At 36.4% G+C, this 27,658-nt stretch overlaps 1 protein-coding gene across 1 annotated transcript in view; it reads right to left on the bottom strand.

Annotated features, from left to right (window-relative positions):
* LOC148945872 (annulin-like) overlaps positions 1–27,658 on the bottom strand; it is a 236,557-nt gene that overhangs the window by 155,826 nt on the left and 53,073 nt on the right. The gene's annotated exons all lie outside the window — the stretch shown is intronic.

The raw sequence follows: 27,658 nt of genomic DNA, 5'->3' as shown, positions 1-27,658 counted from the left end.
GATAAAAATAATAAGTATAGACAAGTAAATTCTGAAATAACTTTGTAAGACATAATTAAACAGGCAGTGGAAGTGAACTGTAAGGAAGGAGCGACTCGTGCTAAAAGCAATTGAAAGAAGTGGTCTATAGATGGGTCCAAGGGATACATCCTTATTTGGGCAAGAACTTCATTAGCATAACCGGATTAGCACAACATTTGCATAACCAGTTAACCTAGTAACTAGATCCGGTGAAGATAATTGCTTAAACCACATTGACCTGATATAACATAAAGAAAGAAAAACGAGCAAAAATGGGGTTTTTAAAGGCCAAATGAAAATACTGAAAAAAACACAACAAAACAAATATTTCGAGAGGACAAACGCCTCTCTTCTTCAGCGCGAAACGAAATAATGTATCCAAGGAAAGTGCCAAAGAAAAAAACAACAAAAAACAAACGCGGAAAGTCAATGTGAAAAGAACCAAAAAAAAAGAAAAAAACAAAAACTTAAAAGATGAATAGAATTTTAAGTTTAAGTTTTTGGTTTTTTCTTTTGTTTTTTGGTTGTTTTCAAATTGATTTTCCGCGTTTGTTTTTTGTTTTTTTTTTATTCGGCACTTTCATTGGATAAATTTTTTCGTTTCGTGGTGAAGAAAAGAGGCGTTTTTCTCCTCGAAATATTTCACTTCGTTGTGTTTTTTCAGTATTTTTATTTGGCTTTAAAAACCCCGTTTTTGCTAGTTTTTCTTTCTTTATGAGATCCGGTGAATGACCTACATATTCCTGTCAGGGCATATTTTCAAACTTAGAATTGTAGAATCGATGTAATCAGAGGAATAAGCACTTAAGTAAACCAATTTATTTAATTTCAAGTTGAACTAATAGTATTTACGATATAGTATTGAACTTTAATTGATAGCATCTATACCATAGGCATAGTGTAACCACTTGTATCATCATATTCATGGAAATGAGTGCTTATATAAACACTTCTTTTGAAGAGAACGTATGGTCATCCATGTCTGACATCCAAGGGCCCCAATAACCCTCCTTAAACTTTTGCCCCCCCCCAAAAAAAAAAAATTTAAAAGTTCTCTTCAACATATTCAAAATATACAATTAAATATGCGGTTTCAGCTACATCAGTTCCTTTTTCAACTTGTATGGTCAATTCTGAGTTGGAAGTGCGTATTCAAGAAGCTAATCGATCGCCAAGATCGTCTCTGATGATCGTCTAATTGATTGTCCCCCTGAAAGGACAATTCAGCAGCATCTTTGAATTCTTGCTAATTTTACCTTAAGATGGTGACCTAGCTTTTGTTCAAACTGGGCCACAGACAAGGAGTATTACTATCGACCAGAAGTATTACATTCTTCTTGTCTATGGCCTGGACCACGAAATCTCGTCGGTCTCGAAAGGGTTAGGATATTTTGCGGGACTACGTAGTTTAAACTTCATTTGATACACTGCAAATAAAATATCTTAGTGTTGGAATTAAATACCTTTTTTTTAATTAGTTAAACGAGCAATAATCATTGTTTTTTCTTGAAACTTGTCTTTTTTTCATTTCTGGCCACAAAAACTCTGTAAATAGGTGACAGTGCTAATGGAGAACTCGTATTTTTTCAAATGAGTTGTATCGAACAAATGGCGATGCTATGATATTAAGAAGAAGTTCACATTGTCTGTGGTTAGAACACAACCGTCAATGAGAATCAATTAATAAAAGCTGCCGCGTTGCTCTGCCCCCCTTTAATTCCAGAATAAACATTAACCGTCACCTCCAGTGCCTCTATGACATCAAGAAGAAGTTCACACTGTCTGCAGTTAGAAAACAAGCGACAATGATAAGTCAATATATCAAGCCTGCCGTGTTTCACGGGTCATAATTCCGAGAGAAACTGCACTTACGTATTTCGCATTTGTGTGACTTTTCAAAAGTCTGGGCTCTCATATCTTCAACAGGTGCAGTATTTTTGACTGAAATCCCGCTTGAATATGTCAAGTAATATGGAGTTTTCACCCGTGTGGATTCTCATGTGTTTAGCAAGACATTCATTTCGAAAACAAAACTCTTAGACAGCATACGACGCTAGTTGCTTCACGACCTTGGGTCCCGAGGTGTACAGCAAAAGTGCTATTCCGAATAGATATGAGATTTCATAAGTCGTAACTTGAATGGGTTTTCATCAGTTTAGGATCTCATGGGTTAAGCAAGAGTAATATTTTTACTTGAACCCCCGTAAAGTGTAATGTGTATAACGTTTAGTTTCACTAATGTGGTTTGTAAGATGCTTAGCAAGAGTAGTATTCCAAGAGAAGCTCTGCTTATAAAGGTCACATTTGTACGGCTTTTCACCAGTAAAAAATCTCCGGTGCACGATAAGAGTGCTATTCTGTTTAAACTTGTGCTTACATACGTCATATATGTTTGGCCTGACACCAGTGTTAGCTCTAAGGTATTCAACAAGAGTACTCCTTAGACTGGATCCCCGCTTATATTTGGTACGCTTTTAGGATTTTCACCGGTGTGTATTTTCACATGTTGAGTGAGAAGACCATTTGCAGAAAAGCTCTTGTTGCATGTAGAGCACTTGTGTGGCTTTTCACCTGTATGAGTTCTCATGTGTCTGGCAAGATTACTCTTCTGACTAAAACTGAGCTCGCATACGTCACACTTGTATAGCTTTTCTCCTGTGTGAGTTCTCTGATGTACGGTAAGAGCACTATTTTGTTTAAATCTTCGCATACATACGTAACATATGTATGGCCTTTCACCAGTGTGGGTTCTCACGTGTTCAACAAGATTACCTTTTTGACTGAAACCTCGCTTACATTCGGCACAATTGTAGGGCTTTTCACCGGTGTGTATTTTCACATGTTGAGTGAGCTGACCATTTGTACGAAAGCCCCTGTTGCATGTAAAGCACTTGTATGGCTTTTCACCGGTATCAGTTCTCCGATGCTCGTTAAGAGCACTATTGTGCGTAAATCTTCGTTTACACACGTCACATATGTATGGCCTTTCACCAGTGTGGGTTCTTAGGTGTCTAACAAGAGTATTCTTTTGACTGAAGTGCCGTTTACATTTGGCACACTTGTAGGGCTTTTCACCGGTGTGTATATTCACATGTTGAGTGAGATTACCAATTGCAGAAAAGCTCCTGTTGCATGTAGAGCACTTGTATGGCTTTTCACCGGTATGGGTTCTCATGTGTATGGCGAAATTATTCTTCTGACTAAAACTGAGCTCGCATACATCACACTTGTACGCCTTTTTACCGGTATGAGTTCTCCGATGCGTGGTAAGAGCCCTATTTTGTTTAAATCTTCACTTACCAATATCAAATTTGTGTGGCCTTTCACCAGTGTGGGTTCTAAGTTGTTCAACAAGAGTATACTTTTGATTGAAACACTGATTAAATTTGGCACACTTGTATGGCTTTTCAGCGGTATGGGTTCTCATGTGTATGATAAGTTTACTCTTCCGACTAAAACTGCGTTCGCATACGTTGCACATGATTAGTTTTTCACCGGTGACTATCTTCTCATGTCGAGTGAGATTACTATTTGGAGACAATCTCTTATTACATTTATCATAATTGTATGGCTTTTCACCGGTGTGTACTTTCACATGACTTGTTGCGTCCTTAAGTCATCTTTGAGGATTCAAATACTAACCGACTCCATTTTAGTTGAGCTTCAGGCTAAAGTTGAGAAGCCCTGGTAAGGATGAGTTAACATTAAAAAAAGTTCTGCTCAAACTAAGACATAGTACTAAATTATTTTAGATTTCATGAGAAAAAGAAAAACATTCTTTACTTTAAGGATTTTGATTATATACACAACCACACTAAAATTTTTTAACTTTGTTCAGTTTAATGAAAATCGTCATTAATTACATAAGTCAATTTTAGTTAATTATCATGGCTCTAGCAGTAACTGCAGTTTAGTAAAAACAAACCAAAATTTAATACGGAAAAGTTTGAAAGAAAACGAAAAATGACAAACATTTCCCATGTAACATTGCTTTGAAGATACTATCTTTCACTCAGATGCATCTGAAAATTAATTTGCAATTACGAGAAGAAAATTTAAGAATTAAAAAAAAAACCTGATACCTTTAAAAAGTGATGGCCAGTAAAATAAAAGTATGTTAATAACTAATAGATCTTTTAAAAATTAATTATCATAACATCTCACATCATAATATTTGTTTCAATGACGCCATCCCGAGAATCAGAACGAGCTAGAAACGAAAGTAAAGAAAGAGACATTTGCGTTTAGAAGACTTGCGACAACGAGGATCACAACGAATTAACACAACAGTTTAAAGAAAGGCTGCATAAGTGTTATAACCATGATAGTATAAAACTCGCTGATGCCTAGAAGGGTTCTTCAATCGTTATGAATAATCGTTATGAAAACGGTTATGAATAAAAAAAAAAAAAAAACTTCGTAAAATGTTCCTTCAACCCTAAACTCCTTATTTTCCTCATAAATTTAAAATTTTCCTTGAAACCCTTGAAATATTCGATCGGTTTCTTAATCTGGTATGATAACTTTAAAGATAAGGCAATTGCAAAAAAAATGGATTGGAATTAAGATTACTAGAGCCATTTTTAATAGTCGAAAGTGATAGGAGGGCAAACACCCTCCCGCCCATCATTTCCTCTAACACGTCCGATTAAAATTTTGAGATAGACATTTTGTTCAATGTAATATAAAGGATAAGAAACTATACCTTTGAGGATGCCGACTCCTCACAGCCCTCAAGGCAAGGATTGTAAGTTGTGCCCTTTGGGCATATACGGTGTTTATAGAAAGCGTGGTCATATAAAATTAGATGGGGGTCAATGGACTGGTAATCAGAAGCTCTAGTGCCTTTTTTAAGACTTAAACTCATCAGAGGACAGCTACCCCTCCCCCCCCCCACATTTTTTCGTATTGTCCCAAAATGCATCTAATAGAAATTTTGATATAGAGATTTTATTTAAAATAGTCTAAATACCGTATAACAAGGCTTTTGGGATTGAAACAAACCCACCAGGCAAGGATTGTAAGTTATGCCCCGGGGGAATTTAAGGTTTTTATTGAAGAGAAAGTTTTATTAACTTTAGAGGTAGCCCATTTCATATAAAATTGAAAGTTCTAGTTCCCTTTTAAAAGTCAAAAGTGATGGAGGGAACTAAGCCCCCCCCCCCCACCCGACTACCTCACTTTTCACCAAACGAAATTTGATTAAAATTGTCAGATAATGATTTTTGCTCAAAGTAGTCCAAAGAACATATAACAAATGCCCGTAGGATTGACATAACCTCCCAGTGCCCTAAGGATAAGATAGTAAGTCACTATCTTATCCTTATCCTTATCCATTTAGAAACCATATAAGCATGACCAGGGCTAAGGTCTCACAGATTTTGGGTATCGTTCGAAAAATTGGACACACATTTCCTGGATCGATTCTGAAGCTTTTTTTTTTCTGCCTTGTACAGTCATGTGTTTCCTATTGCCCCATTGTATGAATGTCTACCCTTCCTTCTACGCTGTGGTCACTTTCTGTCATGCATAATAAAGGACGGCGTCTGGTTATGGACACTCACCGTTCCTCACAAACACCGCTCTTAAATCTACAGTCTATTTACATTCTTTCTTTTGCTTCTTTTGTCTTTCATCAGCTTCATGGCAATCTTCCAAAATCTCTTCGAAAAACTCCTGCGTTTATTTCTGATTCAGCTCCATATAGCCTTCGTTCTTCATTTAATATCTGAATTCTCCTATCCCTACTACGCGATCGGATTTCAATCCTCTCATTGCTTTTCAACAGGTCTGGACTCTGGAGTTCTTTACCTTCTTCAGTACAGAGATGCCACTCGTTTGGGACTTTAAAGAGGATTCTTAAGGAACATTTAGTTAAGAATCAAGCAGAATAGTATTTTGTTTTTGTTTATTTATTTTGTTTAAAAAAAAATGTTTATTTCTTCCTTTTCTTCTGAGAAGTTCATGTCCCCTGAGTCTTTATTTCATTGTGTATGGTTGTCTTCTCTGCGCTTTGACTCCCAGGCCTCAGGTATGTTCTCTTTTTAATCTTGTATATTATTCGGCTATTGTTCTCTATTTTTTGTTGTTGCGTATATTGTTTTTTTTTTTTTTTTTTTTTTTTTTTTTGTTGTATCCCCTTTGTATGCCTGGCCATGGAGCTTTTCGAGGGGAATAAGGATATTGTATTTCCATTTTGTATTTATTGGTGAATAAACTCTGGAAACTTTAAACTCTGAAACAAGGAAAAAAATTAAAAATAAAAAGCAAATATATCAATTAGATCACCGATAACCAATTTTCAGTGATCGGAGTATAAGCCAAGGGAACCAATTCAGGATCAGAGAGAAAGCAAGGCTGTCGTTCCATTCTCGCTTTGCATGAAGATGCAAAAAGGCATTTCTCGAAATTTCAAGGGTAATTTTCGCTTGAGAAAAAAACAAAACAACATCAAACTAAAAGTATGTTACCACATCTAGGGGGTAATTTTACCCCCTTCCTGTAGGTGGGCCTGTACAGAATATGGTAGAGAAAAAATAATATTAAGTAGTAATTTTTACAAACTAAAAGAAGTACACAGGCTTTAACAAAAATATTTAAGGGAAATGGTAAGCCTTCATTCTCAGAAAGGGGAGGGGATAGTCTGTATGTTCTTTTTTCTGATAAATCACCTGTATATTGCTAAACATTGACCTTATTATTATGTATCTTTGGTATATAATTAAATTAAAAAAAACAAAACAAGTTTTTCAACTGAAAGTTAGAAGCAACATCAAAACTTAAAATGAACAAAAATCATTACTTACATGAGATTGATTGCTCCTACCTCAATACCTCTTTCTTTACTCTAAACTTTGACTTTTTAGAACATTTGAAGAGGGTTATTATTCTAATTAAACGGCCCTTGTGTTTTAGGAGCAGTTTTTAAAGAATTGGGACAAAAAGGCAAACCTCAGCGTAAATAAAGAGGTCTTGGAGAAGGAGCCACCCCCCTCATATACATAATAATTTCTGTTCGTTCTAGGTTTTGATGTTCCTCCTTATTTTCAATTGAAAAAACCGTATTTTTTTTAATTTAATTTATGATTGTTATAAAATAATAGCGTGAATTCCGGCTCCCCCTCCATTGAAAGTTCTTCCCATGTAAAATAGCCTTTCCCCCATCAGGAAAATTTCTTGCGGTCAATTTCGGGTGAAATTTTTTGCGTAGTGCACATTCATTTGAAATAGTTTCTGTTTGTTTTTAAAATCATGCAGGATATCCCCTCCACTGTGCAAAAGTTTTCCCGCAAATACTCCATCCCCTTGTAGAAATTTGATCCCACAGAAAATTCCTCCTGGAAAATTTCTCCCGTGGAAACCCCTCTTCGGAAGGATACTCAAGATAATTCCAACCCGGTTAAAATTTCCCACTAATATCTCCACATCAAAGGCAGCACAATCGCGCTGCCTAAGTAAAGAACGATGTCGGCATAATGTATTATTCATTTTTTTTGTTGTTTTGTTTTCCATACCAGTGCACTTCGTATCGAAGGCGTGTCGTAGAAGCTTCGGAAAGGGCTCATTCGATTGGAAATTGGAGTGGCAAGTGCCCTTTTTAATAGTCGAAAGTGATTGGAGGGCAACTAGTTCCCCTCCCCCCACGCCCATCATTCCCCCAAACACAGCCAATCAGAATTTTGAGATAGCCATTTTGTTCAGCGTTGTTGATTTCCAGATAGAAAGTATGTTTTTGAGGAGGACACCCCCCCACAACCCTCAGGGCAAGGGTTTTATGTTATGCCCTGATGGCACATAAGAACGATGCTGGCACAATATATTTTTTTCCTTTAGAGCACGGCACTTCGTATCAAAGAAATTGTCGTAGAAACTTCGAAAAGGGTTCATTCAAGTGGAAATTGGAGTAGCTTATGCCCTTTTTAATAGTCGAAAGTGATTGGAAGGCAACTAACACCCCTTTCGAGCCCACCATTTCCCGAAACACATCCAATCAAAATTTCTAGATAGCCATTTTGTTCAGCGTAGTTGCCTTCCAGATAGAAATTTTGATTTGAGGAGGACTCTCCCCCACAGCCTTCAGGGCAAGGGTTGTAAGTTATGCCCTGGGGGCATATACGGTTTTTACAGAAGGTGTTGTCGTAAAAACTTCAAAAAAGGCTCATTCGATTGGAAATTCAAAGGTCTATTGCGCTTTTTAATAGTCGAAAGTGATTGGAGGGCAACTAACCCCCTTTTCACGCCCACCTTTTCCCCAATCAAAATGTTGAAATAGCCATTTTATTGAACGTAGTTTTAAGTTCTGGAAATTAGGTCTTTGAGGATGACAACCCCCCCCCACAACCCTTCTGGAGTTCTTGAAATTCGGTCTTTGAGGGTGACAACCCCGCTCCCCCCCACTCCCAAACCCCTCAGGGCGAGAGTTTTAAACTGTGCACTGGGGGTAAATAAGGTTCTAAGAGAACCTGTTGTCATGGAAACCTCAAAAAGGGCTAATTTAATTGGAAACTTGAATGGCTAGGACCCGTTACAATTGTCAAACGGGATTGAAGGGCATCTAACACCCCTTCTACGCCCACCATTTCCCCAAAAATATCCAGTCAAAATTTTGGGATATCCAATTTGTTCCACGGAGTTTAAAGTTTAGGAAATTATGCAATTGAGCATGACACTCCCCCCCCCCAGTCTTCAGGGCAAGGGTTATAAGTTATGCCCTGGGGGCATATAAGTTTTCATTGAAATCTTTATCGTAGAAATTTCAAAAAGGGCTCATTCGATTGGAAATTCAAAGGTCTAGTGCCCTTTTTAACAGTCGAAAGTAATTTGAGGGCAATTAACCCCCCTCTCAAGCCCACCTTTTTCCCAAACACATCCAATCAAATTTTTTAGATAGCCATTTTGTTCAGCTTAGTTGATTTCCAGGTAGAAATTATGATTTTTGAGGAGGACACTCCCCCACAGCCCTCAGGACAAGGGTTGTAAGTTATGGCCTGGGGGCATATAAGGTTATTACAGAACGCGTTGTCGTAGAAACTTCAAAAAGGGCTCATTCGATTGGAAATTGAAATGGCTAGTACCTTTTTTAATAGTCAAAAGTGATTGGAACGCAACCCTTCCAAGCCCACCATTTCCCCAAACATATCAAATCAAAATTTTGAGATAGCCATTTTGCTCCACGCAGTTGAAAGTTCAGGAAATTACACGTTTGAGTAGGACACTCCCCCCCCCCCCACAGTCTTCAAGGAAAGGGTTATAAGTTATGCCCTGGGAGCATATAAGGTGTTTTTTAAAATCTTTGTGGTAGAAAATAGAAAAATGGCTCATTCGATTGGAAATTCCAAGCCCACCATTTCCCCAAACATATCAAATCAAAATTTTGAGATAGCCATTTTGCTCCGAGCAGTTGAAAGTTCAGGAAATTACACGTTCGAGTAGGACACTCCCCCCCCCCCCATGGTCTTCAGGGAAAGGGTTATAAGTTATGCCCTGGGAGAATATAAGGTGTTTTTTGAAATCTTTGTCGTAGAAACTAGAAATGGGCTCATTCGATTGGAAATTCAAAGGGCTAGGGCCCTTTTTAATAGCCAAAAGACATTTGAGGGTAACTAACCCCTCTCTCACGCCCACATTTTCCCCAAACACATCCAATCAAAATGATTAGATCGCCATTTTGTTTCACACATTTTAAAATTCAGGAAATTATACACTCCCCCAAAGTCTTCAGGGCAAGGGTTATAAGTTATGCCCAGGGGGCATATAAGTTTTTATTGAAATCTTTGTCGTAGAAACTTGAAAAAGAGCTCTTTCGATTGGAAATTCAAAGGGCTTGTTTCTTTTTAATAGTCTAAAGTGATTTGAGGGTAACTAACCCCCCTCTCACGCCCACCTGTTCCCCAAACACATTGTAGCGATAAAAATTTTATGGCCGTCCTAATTGCGGTAATGAAGATTAACCAGGTCAAGTCTAAAATTGTGCTTTGAAGCTGTGAACTTACACCTTATAGGTTCTCCGATAGCACCACTTATAGCGCCAAGGACTGTGCCGTATGTAATATTATGATTTAAAGCAGTGTACCGATCGTACCAGTTCTTCCGGGGTGATTTTTCTTGGGCTACTTAAAAGGCTAGGCAAGCTATAAAAATAATGAGAAAATTAAGTTTACGATCGCGCCACAGCAATGGGGAGTAAAGTAAATTTATGACCGCGCCATCCTCAATCATTGAGAGAAAATAAAATGTGTAGCTATATAAGTGTAACCTCTTTTCCTCGAGCTATCTGGAGATCAGATCCCTGGGAACGTACCTTGGAGATATGCGAACTAGCTACCTGTCGTGCGACTAGATACAGACATATAAAATGTAATAAAGGCAAATGGAAAGACGATAGTACTATTAAGACTTACATATTTAGATGTATAGCAACGCTCGTTTCAATTGACGGCAAATAATAACCAAGTCTCAACATTGACCGCATAATAATTTGAATCGCAATGCCTGTATGTCAACATAATTCTGCTCTTAATGATCCTTAATCTGATTTATGAATAATTCCAAAAAGCACTTTTACCCCACTATCAAACGCAGTTTTTTTCCTGCGCTCTAATTGATGACTCACAATTGGCCCAAGTCCTGAGGCGGGCCAAACCCTCCGTCCAATAATCTGTCTTAAATATTTCTGATGATTCAAACGTTCACACGGCTCTTATAGTTTAAACTTCCTGAGAAACATTGTGTGTATAGCATCTTTTTTATTGCCCACTATCTTAGCGAAATCCAAAGCTGGATAGCGCCGTTCTTTGTCTGAGGCTAAGATGCAATTTTTCTCTTTGCTGATTAAGGACTTTTCTTTTTTTGAAACTAGATTTAAACTTAATTAGAGGAAGTCAGATTATCTTTAGAAAGAAGGACCTTTATTTTTGTATTTAAAATATGTCGCATTTTCCTCATGATACATGATAACCTTGCATTTATTTAAGTACTTCTCATCATTAGCATTTGCCTGCGTTTTGGCCTTCGAAAATTTCGCTATTTATAAACTCTGTATTGTGCTTAATTTTGTTTTATATTTTTTTCTTTTATTTTTTTATTTTGTGTTAATTAGGAGTGCTAACACTTACCTTTATTACTTTCCTTATTTTACTCTACGTTTCTATCTTAAATTCATTTACCGGATTAAGATTGTTCATGGTTCTAGCCTATCTACTATATTAAAGATTTTTTTTCTACAACTAACACTGATTTCTATTACATTTCCGACAAAGTTGGGGCGATTATACCTTTGCTTAAGATTTTTTTTGGAATTCACTTTTTTACAAGGCTTTTTTTATCTTGCTGTCTATAGGGCACACTGCTTTCTATCTACCCTACATTAAATGAATAGCTCGACAACGCTACATATAACTCTATCTGTACATCTAACACTACACACAAGAACGAAGATAATTTCTTAAACCACATTGGCCTGACATCACATAAATAAATAAAAACTAGCAAAAATGGGGTTTTTATAGGCAAATTTAAGATACTGAAAAAACAAAGTGAATATTTCGAGAGTACAAACGCCTCTCTTCTTCAGCGCGAAACGAAACGATGTATCAATAAAAGCCAAAAATTAAAAGAATTAAAACCAACTACCTAAAAACCATAAAAGCGAGTTATTCGCCAATATCCGCGATTTGCACAAAATCCAAAAAATATGAACTGCCATCGACGGATACTAGCAAACAACTGAACAAGGAAAGGAATCAATTCATTCACTCGAAAAACAAAACGAACCAGCAATTAAATAAGTTGGAAAACTATGTCATTTGATTTCGGATTTTAATTAAGGAATTTCTTGCAGACACCCTTTGAGACCTCAGGGGTTGTTCACGTGTTTGATTAGATGATTGGGAAAGTGGTTCAAGGTTTATTTCAGGGATCACTAAAGTATCGGCTTCTCTTTTGAGAAAACCGAAATATGACTCGTTTATTCTTAAATCACCGGAATCTCTGTTTAAAGCTAGACCTAAATGTTGGTATTTATAAATTTCAGCAGCTTCTCTGTAGTGCTGGACAATACCTTTATCATTCGAAATAAGACTAGCTTGATTAAACAAAATAGTGCTGTCTGGTTTTTCAAAAATGTGCTCTGCAAGGGCAGAGTCAAAATTTTCTGTTTTTTTCCGCTTTTTAAGTGTATTATTAATTGAACGAGAGTGCTGAGTTAATCTATCTGTTAGTCGCTGATTAGTTCTTCCAATATACCAAAGACCACACGAACAAGGAATTCTGTAGACACCGGAGTTTTCACCTATCGGGATAGGGTCTTTTTCTTGATAAATTTGGGACCTGATAGTTTTTCTGGGTCTATAATAAGTGTAAATATTATTTTTCCTTAGATCTTTTGAAATGTGGTCTGAAATCCCTTTAATGTATGGGAGACCAAGATAAACTGAATTTTCCCTTTGATTTGTGTTTTCTGTGGAACTATCTGATAATCTTTTAATGCGTTTTTCAATTACAGAATTTATTAAACTAAATGGATAACCATTCCCAAATAAAATATCTCTATGGTGGTTGAGTTCTAAATCCAAGAAACGTGTTGAACAAACTTTCAATGCTCTATCAACTAGAGAAGTGACAACTCCTATTTTCACAGCAGGAGAATGATTGGATGAATAACTTAAGTAACGGTCATTATGTGTGGTTTTTATATATACACTAAACTCGAAACATGAATCATTTCGGTGCACCAGAACATCTAAGAAAGGAAGACGCCTCTCTATCTCTGATTCTTGAGTAAATTTCAGTTTTGGATCCAAGTAGTTGAGCAAGTGAAGAAAAGGACCCAGAGACTCGTCACCATGCTCCCATAAATAAAAAATGTCATCTTTAAAACGAACCCAAAACTCAGGCTTACAAGAACTTTGCAAAATAGCCCTTTCTTCAAAGTCTTCCATGAAGATATCAGCCTATATTGGAGAAATGGGGGCACCCATGGAGAGCCCATATTTCTGTCTATAAAAAATGCCTCTATAATGGAAGTAAAAAGAAGTTCTGTTACAAAGGGCTGTAAGCGAAAGAAGTGTCTGTTTCGAAAGAGTTGACTCTGCCCTTGCAGAGCACATTTTTGAAAAACCAGACCATACTATTTTGTTTAATCAAGCTAGTCTTATTTCGAATGATAAAGGTATTTTCCAGCACTACAGAGAAGCTGTTGAAATTTATAAATTCCAACATTTAGGTCTAGCTTTAAACAGAGATTCCGGTGATTTAAGAATAAACGAGTCATATTTCGGTTTTCTCAAAAGAGAAGCCGATACTTTAGTGATCCCTGAAATAAACCTTGAACCACTTTCCCAATCATCTAATCAAACACGTGAACAACCCCTTAGGTCTCAAAGGGTGTCTGCAAGAAATGCCTTAATTAAAATCCGAAATCAAATGACATAGTTTTCCAACTTATTTAATTGCTGGTTCGTTATGTTTTTCGAGTGAATGAATTGATTCCTTTCCTTGTTCAGTTGTTTGCTAGTATCCGTCGATGACAGTTCATATTTTTTGTATTTTGTGCAAATCGCGGATATTGGCGAATAGCTCGCTTTTATGGTTGTTAGGTAGTTGGTTTTAATTCTTTTAATTTTTGGCTTTTATTGATACATCGTTTCGTTTCGCGCTGAAGAAGAGAGGTGTTTGTCCTCTCGAAATATTCGCTTCGTTTTTTCAGTATCTTCATTTGGCCTATATAAACCCCATTTTTGCTCGTTTTTCTTTCTTTATGGAACAAGAACGATTTAAAACACACAATATTGGGTTTACCATGTTCACTGGTAACATTAAAACACTTTCACTGGGGATGTTTGCTATGTAATACTAGTAATAGAATATTGGAATTTTTTAGTTATCAAAGTTATTAAGAAGTAACATATGTAAATTCAAATCTATTTCATCACCATTCATGTCTTTTTACCGTACTCAATCCTTCTGTTGTAAATTATGGTCCTTCACTCCTTTTGTCTTGGCAAAAATTTTTAAAGCACTTACAATATAGTTTCTTCATGGAACAGTTCGAGCATGATTGTGTTCACACGACGAGCTATCTCTAATTGTCAATTGGGAAATGATGCTTCCAACTACAGGTGTGGGAATGTGCTATCAGGGTTCATTCTCACTTGCTTTTTGATAGTTCACAGGGTACCTTATCATTAAGGGGTCAAACGCTGGGAGTGCATTCATTTTCTTCGCAGCATATCATTTTTGGGATATGTTAAGGCACATAGAGAATGTATTTCTCGTATAAAATTGTTCATTCGTGCACTTAGAGATTATAGTTCTCTTATAAAATTGTCGTGTCTGGCTTGCGTCTATTAACTTTTGCGGTGATTCCCAGGTTAATCACGGGGGAATTGAAGTTTGGATTTGGAACAGGTCGACATCAAACTATAGTGACTCCTTCAACATATTGTTTAACTTGTGGGAGGGGTATATTGTCACTGAGGGGTTGGTCACTGGGGTTAATTTTGGTTTCCAGGTCCATTTTTCAGAAATTATTTCGTAACATTTATGGGATAACAGAGATATGAACTTTTTACACAAAGGGGATAGGATGGGTTCCGAGAAATGGTCGAAAGGAATTTGACGCGTAAGTCTGAGACACATAAAAAGTTTTTGGGGTCATGAAAAATCATACTGTATGGTCATGTGGTATATGGGTACATAATGATTATCAAAGGCGATATTTATGTACTTATATCTTATACTGTTCGATGGGGTTCTCAGAATTTATGTGATTATATAGTTCGATAATGCACTGGATACTGAGATTCAAATATAATGTTACCTGATACGTAATATGGTTCATGGTCGAGGAAACAACGATCAAAAGGTAACTGTAATTTTCGTAGACGTAGCTGGGATTGAGACATTGTTATTTTTATGAAAACTCTTAGTCCGACCTTTGGGTTGTTCCTTATAGTTAACAGTGCCTCTACAAATTTTCAATTTAACTTCACTCGAAATGTTTTTTTTGGAGTGGGGAATTGTCCTGGAATTGGGAGATTTGGGAGCCAGTCTTGCGGCTAGAAGTGTGGCCTGGGAAACTTCAATATCGTTACCCACCACACTCCGAACCACCAGGCAACGATCCGACTTCTTTCAGTTGGACTGGATACATCGTACTGAAATGGTATGTGTAGCTTTTTTTATCAAGGGAAATTATTCAGATTAATCATATGCAGTGTTACTTTTTAATTAGAATCTGTTTTCGGGAATTGATATATGTTGAACAGAATTTTTCTACAGCATTTTTATAATTGTATGATTTTTACTCGTAAATTAAAAGTTTTTAAATTATTATTCCCGTGTGATGTCTGTCCATAAAAATCTGTTAATCCTATGCTAATTAAGTGTAATTCCATATATCGGGTCTTTTAACCGTTGTACCCGATTGTGTCGTTACTTTTTCCTTAACTTCCTGCGTTTTTTTATTTTTTGGTTTCTCTGGCGAAATGAAATAAAACATTTTGTATTATTTTTTCAAAAATTCCTGCCCTTTTGATTTTGTTTACTTCGCGTGTGCGGCTGCTGAAGTCGGTTTTGACTTTCCTATTTCTTTAACAACTATATGATCTGATTCCCGTCAGACTCTTCGGAACTGGTTTCCGATGATTCTGTATTATAAGTTTTAGAAGTTACACCTCGCGTTTTTGAGGTATCACCTCCCCTTCCTTCGTAAATTTCTGGTGCTCTGGAAGTAGAAAGTTTATTCCCTAAGTCCTCGTCTTTAATTTTCAACTCGGGATATTTGGAAGATTCTTGAGAGATTTGGGTGGACTCAGGAGTTTTTGCGGGGTTCCTTTACTGTTTAAATGCCATGTCTTCAGGGGGATGGGGCATTTTTTCACTAGTGTTTCCCTCCATGAAGTCCACTGATTAGGCTTGACCTTGGACACAGTTATATCATGATATTGTCCTTGCTGGTCATCCTTGGGAGTTTTATTCTCGGGCAATGTACTTTGACTCGTTTTTATGGGGAAATTTATGCTTCTCGCAGATTTGTTTTAGTTGAATCATTGGAAGGAGTTTTATTTACAGTAATACCTGGATTTTCTACAGCTCTGTTTAATTCCTCCTGCAATGACAGGGGCCTTTCTATTGGTGTTGCAAGGGAAACCATATCGTCTGGAAGTCTTTTGGGGGGACAAGGGGTCAAAATTCTATCGGGAATAAATTGATTTTTTGGGGAAATCGTATAATCTAGTTCTCCTGCGCTCTCCGATGATGAACTTTTTGGCGTTTTTATTCTTACTGGTATTAGTAATTTTTTCTTGGGAATAACTAGATTTTTCATAGCTAAAAATTCTTCAAAGTTTTCCTTATCCCTCTTATTCTCGAAATAGTCTTTATTGATATTAAAGGGCTTTAGCTCTGCCAAACTCGATTTAGGGGGCTCATTTTCTGCATCTGACGAATCTGTAGAGGAGGGATGTGATACCCATCTCTCTTGAAATTTTGCTCTTTTTATTCGGCTAACATGCGCCTTGTAAGTTCTTCCACTATCGGAGTTTTCCATTTTAAAAGTATAATCGTTATCGTACTTTTTGACTATTCTGTACGGTCCAGAATATTTGTTGGAAAGCTTATTGCCTTCCGTTTTTGCCTCATTTCTTAGGTCGACGCAATCTCCTACTTTCAAATTTATACTCCCCTTGACTTTTGGTTGGTTTCTTAGTTCCTAGTTTATTTTAGATTTTTCCAACTCTTGTCTAACTATTTTATAAGTTTTCCTAATCCTATTTATGAATTCTTGTTTGTAATCCTCCGAGTTATTATAATACTGCCAAGATTCAATAATTTCATCATACAGGACTCTAAAATCATGACCAAAAAGTAAATAAAATGGATTGTCTTTGGTTGTTTCTGAGGAAAACGTGTTGATTACGTTAGTTAAATAAGGTAATAATTGATCCCAATCGTTCCTTTTGTCTTTTCTATAAATGCTTAATACGTCCGAAAATATTTTATGCCTATTTTCTATTTTGCCATTAGCTTGTGGGTGGTACGGAGATGTCACCATTTTCTCTATGTTAAGAAAACTCATTAAGTCTTTTGTTACTTTTGAAACAAAATTGCTTCCGTTGTCACTTAAAACCTTATTCGGAGTGCCAAATTTTAAAAATAATTTCGCTAATGCCTTGCTGGTGGCATACGCGCCTTGATTTTTTAATGCTTTTGCAAAAGTAAATCCGGAAAAGTGATCTATAACTGAAAGAATACAAGTATGGCCTCTGTTGGAAACAGGCAAGCCTCCGCTGGTTCCGTATAAATCAAATGAGATAATATCGAAGGGGTACTTTGCTACCGGGACCCTTCCCATTGGAGGAGGTAAATGCTTTGAATGTACCTACAAATTCTTTAAGTTTTATTACTGCTGACGAAAATTAAAAATGTTTTTTGAAATTATTTAAAGTTTTCATTACCCCTGAGCGTCCACCTATATATAAATGAAAATATTCGAACACAATTCCTAATAAGTTTTTTGTTAATATAAGTATTATTTAGGTTTGGTTTGTATTTGTCTCAGCAGTCACGATTCTACATAGTATTTATTCATCAAGATCATAGTAAAAATTATCTATCTCTTTTCTAAGAGTTTTGAATTTATCCGGTAACACATCGTCATTCACATAATAGTTAATAAGTGCTGCACACCTTTCGTCCTTTTTTGCTTTCTTTTTATATTTTCTAAAGACAGGGTACAATGGTTAATATTATTTTCCTTTACTGTGTTTTTGACTTTGTTTTTCTTACATTCATGTTTACTCTTACCATTGATAGTGTTAAATTCATTTTCCTCAGTTTCCGACGGCATATTTTCTGGGTATCTACTCAAAAAGTCGCAAGCTGCATTTTGTTTACCTTTTAAATGTTCAAATTCGTAATCTAGGTCTTGGATTTTCATAATCCATCTAGCTAGAATTCCCGTGGGGTTTTTAAAAGTGCGCAGGTACTGCAAGATTTTATGGTCTGATCGTAGCATAAATTTTCTACCAATCAAATACTGTCTAAATTTGTCCAAGTGGTGGATTATAGATAATAATTCTAAGTTTGTGGTGGAATAACTACTTTCGCCCTTTGATAAGGTTCTACTCGAATAGCATATAACTTTTTCAATTTTTTTTATAAGAATGTCCTTGTAAAGGATCAGGGTTTCCCATGGGAATTATTTGCAAAAGAATAGCCCCAATGCCTTTTGAACTAGCATCGGTTGTGACCACAAATTGTCCATTTTCAAAATCAGGTAGCGGTAATATCGGCTCAGAAGTGAGTGCCTTTTTGAGACGGTCTAGGGAAGTTTGAGCTTCCTGGGACCAGGTAACATTTTGGGAGTTCCCTTTAGTTAATTCCGTGAGGGGTTCCGCAATTTGGGCGTAATTGCGCACGAATTTTCTAAAGTAGCCAGTAAGATCTAAAATTCCTCTTAATTCTTTCATGGTTGTAGGGGGTTTGAGGTTTTCAACACATTTTATTTTATCAGGGTTTGGGGATATCTCTCCTTGTGTTACTACTGCTCCTAAAAATTTAATTTTAGGTTGAAATAAATTTACTTTCTCAGGCCGGCATTTTAAATTGCCCTGTCTGAACTTTTCGAAGACCTTAGCTAATGTTGCTAAGTGTTGTTCAGCGTTTTCTCCCATGCATATGATATCATCAACAAAATGAATGATGTTTTTTAATCCTCTTAACAGGTGTAATAGGGGTTTACATAGCGCGCTTGAACTTGTTTTAAGTCCAAAAGGTACTCTTAAGTATTCATATGAACCGCATTCAGCTGTTGGAAATGCAGTTTTATGGACATCTTTTTCGGCTATTTTCACTTGGTGGTAGCCTTGGGTGAGGTCCAAAGAAGTAAAAATTTTGTTTTTGCTTGAAATTGAGTCAAGAATTTCATCTATTCTTGGTAGAGGATAACTAACTACTTGTTCGTTAAGGGCTCTATAGTCTACTACAAGTCTAAGATCACCATTCTTTTTTGGTACCAAGATCACTGGTGCAGAATACGGACTTATACTGGGGCGTATAATTTCATTTTTTTCTAATTCATGAATTTTATTTTTTAACCATTCTTTGTGCTTATACGGCACACGATATGGCTGTCTTGCTACGGGATTCCCAGTCGTTAAAAATTAGTTTTAATGAAAATTTATAAGTACGATTTCATAATAAGATTCGGAAAATAAAACTTTAAAAATACAAAAAAATTAGCACAATTTTTTCTTAAGTTCCAAGTCCGTAATATGATCCATATTAAATTTGTTTAAAAATTGCGATTTAGTTAGAGGGTACTTGTTATTTGAGGTTTTAATGCCGTTAAATAGGTTTCCTTTGGAATTCTCCCATCTATTTAAATCATTCTCTGATAAAACTTGGATTTAAACTAACTACGTCCCCTTTTCTATTGTAATTGTATCATTTTCGTGGTCATTAGTTACCCAAATAAAACCTTCTCATTTGTCGTAATATATAATCTGTTCCTTGCACAGCAGGTTTTCGGAAATTTCATTTGACGGGATCGCAAACCATATTTCGGATTTGCTAACCGCTGGTTCAATCATCTGTGATATTTGAGTTTTTGCATCGTTTTGGGAGGTACTTTTGTTTTCCTTATCGCGAATCCGTAATATTTCTTTTTATTTTCATTGTTTATTAGATTCATACTGGCGCTATGCTGCGCCATTGCGGCTTCTTGTGGCGTCACGTCGGGTTTTACTATGTTTTCCATAATTCCGCTATTTTCTTGATTTCGTTTGACCTGTACTGTCGCATATCTCCTATTTTTATTTTCGCAGATTCAATACCCTTATTTTTTAAATTTAATTCATCTCTACAATGTCTCTCAGAATAATTGAACAAATTTCTGCTTATTCCGTCTCATCCTTGCAAGACACGAGATTCAAAAGAATATGATTTTATACCGCCAAAAATTTTATTTACCGTTATGTTGTCTTCGTCACCTCTGTTATGTTTTCTAAGGGTAGAAATTTCTTCTTGTACCTTAGTTGGTTAGAAAAGCCTTTCGTTCGCTACGTCTAATAATACTCTATTAGACCTTAAGAAATTTGCACCTATAATTGCTTCATACGGAAAGTTATCGCATATTATAAAATTTGTCGAAAAGATTATATTATCCCATTTTATGTCTAGGTGAATTGAACCTCTTGCATCCAATTTATGCCCTGTCACGCTAGTTAGATTGGGATTATTAAAATGTCTTTGTTGTCTAATATGGGGAGGCAATATATCAAATACGCATGAGTTTATAATGTTCGCAGTAGCACCAGAGTCAATCAAAGCTTTAAAGTAAATATTTGCTATACAAAAATCATTAAATATAGGTAACTTATTATTGCTATCACTGCAAGACGGTACTACTATTGTTTTGGACCTATAAAATATTCTGGGCACCCTCTGGGTCCAATTTATATTTCTGAGGGGCCTGAAACGTTTCCCTGTGGGTTTGTTTCATACGTCGGTGTCTGCAGTAGAGATTCAGACACGTGAGATTCCGTTGGCATATCTAATTGATTTATATTTTTTTGTCATTTTTGCCAGGCACTATTACTATAGTTTGGATTACTTGCATCAGTGGTGGCAACTGGTACTGACTGCCGATATAGTTGGCTTTAAAAATATTCATTTCCCGTCGGCCAATTAACTATTTGCCGTCTGCTTGAAAAATTTGTATTTCCCGTCGGCCGATAATTATTTTGTCTATTGGGGGGAGGGTTATGCAAATTTGGTTGGTACGCGTTGTAAGGTACTGATTGGCGCAATCTTCCCTTGCTGTAGGTGGTGCCTAGTGCACCACCGGCGTTAAAATTTGTTCTTCCGATCAAATTGTTGCCCTAATTTTACATACTGCCGACAGCAATTCTCGGTGTGCTATTGGGGACATAACGGCACTCCCTCGCGATGTGCCCATGTCGACTGCAAATATAGTATCTTATTATTGTATGGTTATTTTCATAATTAGATTGTTTAATGGGCTAAAAACGCACTGTTTTCTGCCTAGCGGGTTCTTGCGTTTTATTTCTTTATGGCACTGGGGAGTTATCCCTTGAAAAGAAATTGGGAGACGCCTGATCGCCCTTGAAGATTAGGTTTGCGTTTGAATCACCTAGGCTATTTATTTTTGCTTTACTGTGATATGCGACCATCGTTTCGACTTCGATCAATCGATCTACCTCCTGAACTGCAAGATCCAACGTCTGAATATTTTTGGATATTACCATTCTATATAGTTTTGGGGGTAGCCCTTGCAAAAAGGTATTTAGTATGACTTTTTCATACAGTTGTCCTGAACCTCTTCCGTATTTAGCCTCTACTGAAATGCGTTTATTATCAAGATATTCTCTTATATTTTGTGAATAGTCAAAGCACACCATTCCGTGTTTTAATTTATTTATGGAACTGGTTTCGATAAATCTATCTTTAAATGCCGTTAAAAATTTGTCCACCGTATTTATTGGCAAGCTGGCGTCGTCACCTACGGTATGTTCAATCTGCTTTAGAAAGGTTAAGGCCTGGTCTTTTAATCGTAATAGAAGCATGTCGACTAACGTTTCTAGCTCTGTTTTTGTTAGTTCTACAAACTGGGCCAATTGGATATTAAATTCGTCAATATCTGATTGAACACTGTACTGCGGGATAGACTTTGCTATTTCTATATTTTTCGCGACCAACTTTTGCGCCATTAATAAATCGCTTATGTCTTCCGACATTTTTTATTTATTTTTTTTTTTGCGTTTGAATTAACTCAAAATAAATTTATTATTTCACTTAACCTATTTTGGGGGAGACTATTATCTCCTATGAGATATCCTGAAGGGTTTTCCTGTGATAGCTTAGCGGCAATAGGTTTAATCACTTTTCTTATATGTCTGTATAGTTCCAATGATGAAATTTAAATTGCAAGGTTTATAGCCTAACTAGTTCGCGAGTTTTCCTCCAATTTCCGACCGTGCTATTTGCAGCGATAAAAATTTTATGGCCGTCCTAATTGCGGTAATGAAGATTAACCGGGTCAAGTCTAAAATTGTACTTTGAAGCTGTGAACTTACACCTTATAAGTTCTCCGAGAGCGCCACTTATAGCGCCCAGGACTGTGCCATATGTAATATTATTATTTAAACCGGTGTACCGATCGCACCAGTTCTTCCGGGGTGATTTTTCTTGGGCTACTTAAAGGCTAGGCAAGCTATAAAAATAATAAGAAAATTAAGTTAATGATCGCGCCACAGCAATGGGGAGTAAAATAAATTTATGACCACGCCACCCTCAATTATTGAGAGAAAATAAGATGTGTAGCTACATAAGTGTAACCTCTTTTCCTTGAGCTATCTGGAGATCAGATCCCTGGGAACGTACCTTGGAGATATGCGGAATCGAAATCAGATTCCCTGTGGGAGCGTAGGTTCGAATCCTACCGACTGCGCCATTTATAGCGATAAAAATTTTATGGCCGTCCCTTTTGCGGTAATGAAGATTAGCCGGGTCAAGTCTAAAATTGTACTTTGAAGCTGTGAACTTACACCTTATAAGTTCTCCAATAGCGCCACTTATAGCGCCCAGGACTGTGCCGTATGTAATATTATGATTTAAACCGGTGTACCTATCGCACCAGTTCTTCCGGGGTGATTTTTCTTGGGCTACTTAAAAGGCTAGGCAAGCTATAAAAATAATGAGAAAATTAAGTTTATGATCGCGCCACAGCAATGGGGAGTAAAGTAAATTTATGACCACGCCATCCTCAATCATTGAGAGAAAATAAGATGTGTAGCTATATAAGTGTAACCTCTTTTCCTCGAGCTATCTGGAGATCAGATTCCTGGGAACGTACCTTGGAGATATGCGAACTAGCTACCTGTCGTGCGATTAGATACAGACATATAAAACATAATAAACGCAATTAGAAAGATAATATTTTTATTATGACTTAAATATTTAGATGTACAGCAATGCTAGCTTCAATTGACGGCGAATAATAACCAAGTCTCTACAATGACCGCATAATAATTTGAATCGCAATGCCTGAATGTCAGAATAATTATGCTCTTAATGATTCTGAATCTGATTTACGAATACCTCCAAAAAGCACTTTTACCCCACTATCAAACGCAAGTTTTCGTCCTGCGCTCTAATTGATGACTCACAATTGGCCTAAGTCCTGAGGCGGGCCAAACTGTCCGTCCAATAATCAGTCTTAAATATTTCTGATGATCCAAACGTTTACACGGCTCTTATAATTTAAAATTCCTGAGAAACATTGTGTGTGTAGCATCTTTTTTATTGCCCACTATCTTAGCGAAATTCAAAGCTGGATAGCACCGTTCTTTGTCTGAGACAAAGCCGCAATTTTCATCGCTGCGTATTAAGGACATTTCTTTTTTTTGAAACTAGATTTAACTTAATTAGATGTAGTCATAATTATATTTATGAAGAAGGGACTTCATTTTTGTGTTTTAAATATATCGCATTTTACTCACGGTACAACATCCAATCAAAATTTTAGATAGCCATTTTATTCAACGTAGTTGAAAGTTTTGGAAATTAGGTCTTTAAGGATGACAACCCCCCCCCACAACCCTCAGGGCAAGGGTTGTAATTTATCGATGGGGGATGTAAGGTTTTTATTGAAAGCGATGTTGTTAAAACATCAAAAAGGGTGGGATCCTTCAATTGGAAATTGAAAGGACTACTGCCCTTTTAATAGTCAAAAGCGATTGAAGGGCAACTAACCCTCCTCTCACGACCACCATTTCCCCAAACACATCCAATGCAAATTTTGAGATATCCATTTTGTTCAACGTAGTCGAAAGTTCTGGAAATTAGGTCTTTTAAGATCATAACCCCCTCAGAGCCCTCAGTGCAAAGGTTATAAGTTATGCCCAGGGGGCATATAAGGTTTATATAGAAAGTTGTTGTAGAAATTTCAAAAAGGGCTCATTTGTTTCGAAATTGAAATTGCCCTTTTTTATAGTCGAAAGTCAGTGGAGAATAATTGACCCCCCTCCCACGCCCACCATTTCCCCAGACACATTCAATCAAGGTTTAGAGATAGCCATTTTGTTCAACGTAGTTGAAAGTTCTAGAAATTATGTATTTAAAAATGAAAAACCCCCCAAAGCCCCCAGGGCTAAAGTTGTAAGTTGTGCCCTGGGGGCATATAAGGTTTTATAGTTAGAGTTGTCGTAAAAACTTCAAAAAGGGTTCATTCAATTGGGAATTGAGAGGGCTAGTGCCCTTTTTACTAGTCGAAAGTGATTGGAGGGCAACTAACCACCCTCTCACGCGCACCATTCTCCTAAACTCATCCAATGAAAATTTGCAGATAGCCATTGTGTTCAACGTAGTAGAAACTTCTGGAAATTAGGTCTTTGAGGGTGACAACCCCCAGCCCTCAGGGTAAGGGTTTTAAGCTATGCCCTGAGATCATACAAGGTTTTTATTGAAAGCATTGTCGTAGATACTTCAAAAGGGCTCATTTGATTAGAAATTGAAAGGGCTAGTGCCTTTTTTAATAGTTGAAAATGATGGGAGAGCGATTAACGCCCCTCTCACGCCCACCATTTTCCCAAACACATCCAATAAAAATTTTGAGATAGCCGTTTTGTTTAATGTAGTTGAAAATTCTGGAAATTATGTCTTAGAGGATGACAACCGCCCTTATAGCCCTCAGGGCAAGGTTTGTAATTTATACCCTTGAGGCATATAAGGTGCATATAGAAAGTGTTATTATAGACACTCAAAAAGAGCTCATTTGATTGAATATTGCAAGGGATAAAACACTTTTTAACATTCAAAAATAAATGAAAGGCTTGACATTTTTATAGTAAAGATCGATGTGGGTATAATTTATGATTTTTTGTTGTTTTTGTTGTTGTTGTTTAGACCAAGGCACTTCTTATCGAAGGAGTTGTCGTAGGAAGTTTGGAAAGGGCTCATTTGATTGAAAATAGAAAAGGGCTGATGCCCTTTTTAGTAGTCGAAAGTGATTGGAGGGCAACTAAACCCCCTCCCACGCCCACCCTCCCATTTGCCTTTATGTTTAAAAACTAAATGTTGCCTAAAGATTAAAACAAAATGCCCTGTGTTAATGCTAATTCCCAATACGGCATTTCAGCAGTAGCCCAAGAACGACTGAGGGTATTATGTTCAAACTTTCGGGGCTACTTCTGCTCTTAAAATTTAACCAAATCAAAATAGCGTAAGTGTAGCCAAGCTATCGAAGAAACTAAGCAGATTTTTTTTGCGAATGGTATCAAGTTTTTCATTTCAGGTCAACTAGAGGAGGTATGAGACGAAATGAAACACTACTATTTGTGTCCAAATTTTTAAAAGGGTGCATGTTGTTAAAAATTGCTAGAACAATTTCTCCAGCATAAAATAGCACACCAAACCATAAAGTCTTAAAAAGCAAAAAGATTTAAAGTGTTATTTTCTTCTTCCCTGAAAAGACTATCAAACAGTTGGTGGTAACGAACTGTAAGTAAGGAGCGACCCGGCTCATGGTAACCGAAACTCTAAAAAACAAAATTTTGATACCAAGAGATACATCCAAAGAATGAAATTTTAATGCTGATTTCAAATATATAAGTTGCATCAAGTTTAGTACTATTCATCAAAAGTTACGCACCTGAGAAAATTTGGCTGATTTTCGAAAAAAGGGAGAAAGACCCCCTAAAAGTTATAGAATCTTAATGAAAATCACACCATCATATTCAACGTATCAGAGAACCCTACTCTAGAGGTTTGAAGCTCCTATCTACAAAAATGTGGAATTTTGCATTTTTTGCCAGAAGAAAGATCACGGATGCGTGTTTATTTTATTTATTTATTTTTTTTTTTTCCAAGGGTGATCGTATCGACCCAGTGGTCCTAGAATATCGTGGGAGCGCTCATTTGATTGAAAATTAAAAGTTCTAGTGCTCTTTTTAAGTGACCAAAAAAATGGAGGGCAACTAGGCCCCCTCCCACGCTCCTTTTTTTCCCAAAGTCACCTGATCAAAATTTTGAGATAGCCATTTTGTTCAACATGTTCGAAAATATGATAATTATGTCTTTTAGGATGACTTAATACCCCGAAGTTTCCGGGGGGAGGGCTGAAAGTTATGAACTTTACCCAATGTTAACATATGGTATTGGTTATTGGGAAGTATACAGACGTTTTCAGGGGGGATTTTTTCCGGTAGTGGGGGGGTGGTTGTGTCGGAGGTTATGCGGGAGGATCTTTCCATGAAGGAACTTGTCATGGGAGAAGGGACATTGCTATAAAAGGGGTGCCGGATTTCCCAGCATTATTTAAAAAAAGATCAGAAATTAAATATAAAAAAAACAAGTTTTTCAACTGCAACAGCAGCAACATCAAAACTTAAAACGAACAAAAAATATTACATATATGATTGGGTTCACCCCCTAGTCAATACCTCTCTATTTAAGCCAAAGATTTTTTAGTACTTTCATAAGAGCTATTTTTTCTAATTAACGGCCTTTGTGATTAAGCGGTCATTTTTAAAGAATTGGAACAAAATTCGAACTTTAGCTTAAAGAGCAAGGTATTGACTAGGGGGCAAACCCCCTAATATACGTATTAAAAATATATGAATATAAAAGTTCGTTGCGTAAGTTAATTCTTAATTTACGTATATTTATTACTAATAAAAACATTTGTAAATAAAATCAAACAAGTTTCGAGAAAGCCATTTAACCAAATAAAAGTAAAATAAATATGCAAATTTTGTTTTAATTATTCATGTACGGTGAGCCAAGATCAAAATCTGCATTAACTCAAAAACGATCAAAAATTTAATAAAAAAAAAGTTTTTTTAAATGAAAGTAAGGAACGACGTTAAAACTAAAAACGAACAGAAATTATTCCTTATATGAAAGGGGCTGTCGCCTCCTCAACGCCTTGCTCTTTACGCTAAAGTTTGACTTTCTCAAAACTCTATTTTTTCAAACAATAAAAAACTTTAGCGTAAAGAGCGAGGAGTTGAGGAGGGGACAGCCCCTTTCATATAAGGAATAATTTCTGGTCGTTTTAAGTTTTAATGTCGCTCCTTACTTTCATTTTAAAAAACTTGTTTTTTTTATTTAATCTCAATATAGAACGAATAGAGATTAATTAAAAAAACTTTTTCCACAAAATAAGTTTTTCAAGGAAAAGTGAAGAACTCCACTAAACAAAAAATGAGCAAAAATAAAATCAAATAATCTACGAAGCGTGAAACAACCCCAAATCAGCATCGATAAATAAATAAAACCCAAAACGAACAGAAATTACAATAAATAGCCAAGTCAAACTCAAAACGAGCAGAAATTAACATAAGTTGTGTTAAAACCCCTATGCCTTCCCAAGGCCAGAACATAATTTGCAGTTTTCTAAAAAAAAAAAAAAAATGAATGTGGATTGTCAGTTTAATATACATATACTGATATTTATTAATCAGAATGTTAATACTATTTGATTTATTAAAGTTATAAAAGTAAAAACATTTATATTTTTTCAGTAAAGTGCAAATTATGTTCTGACCTTGGGAAGGCATAGGGGTTTTGAGCACAACTTATGTTAATTTCTTCTCCTTTTGAGTTTGACTCGGTT

Source organism: Artemia sp. Qi Xiang Cuo, chromosome 12 (genome assembly GCF_049724085.1).
Source record: "Artemia sp. Qi Xiang Cuo chromosome 12, ASM4972408v1, whole genome shotgun sequence".
Lineage (NCBI taxonomy): Eukaryota > Metazoa > Arthropoda > Branchiopoda > Anostraca > Artemiidae > Artemia > Artemia sp. Qi Xiang Cuo.
This window is presented reverse-complemented; position numbering and strand designations above follow the sequence as displayed.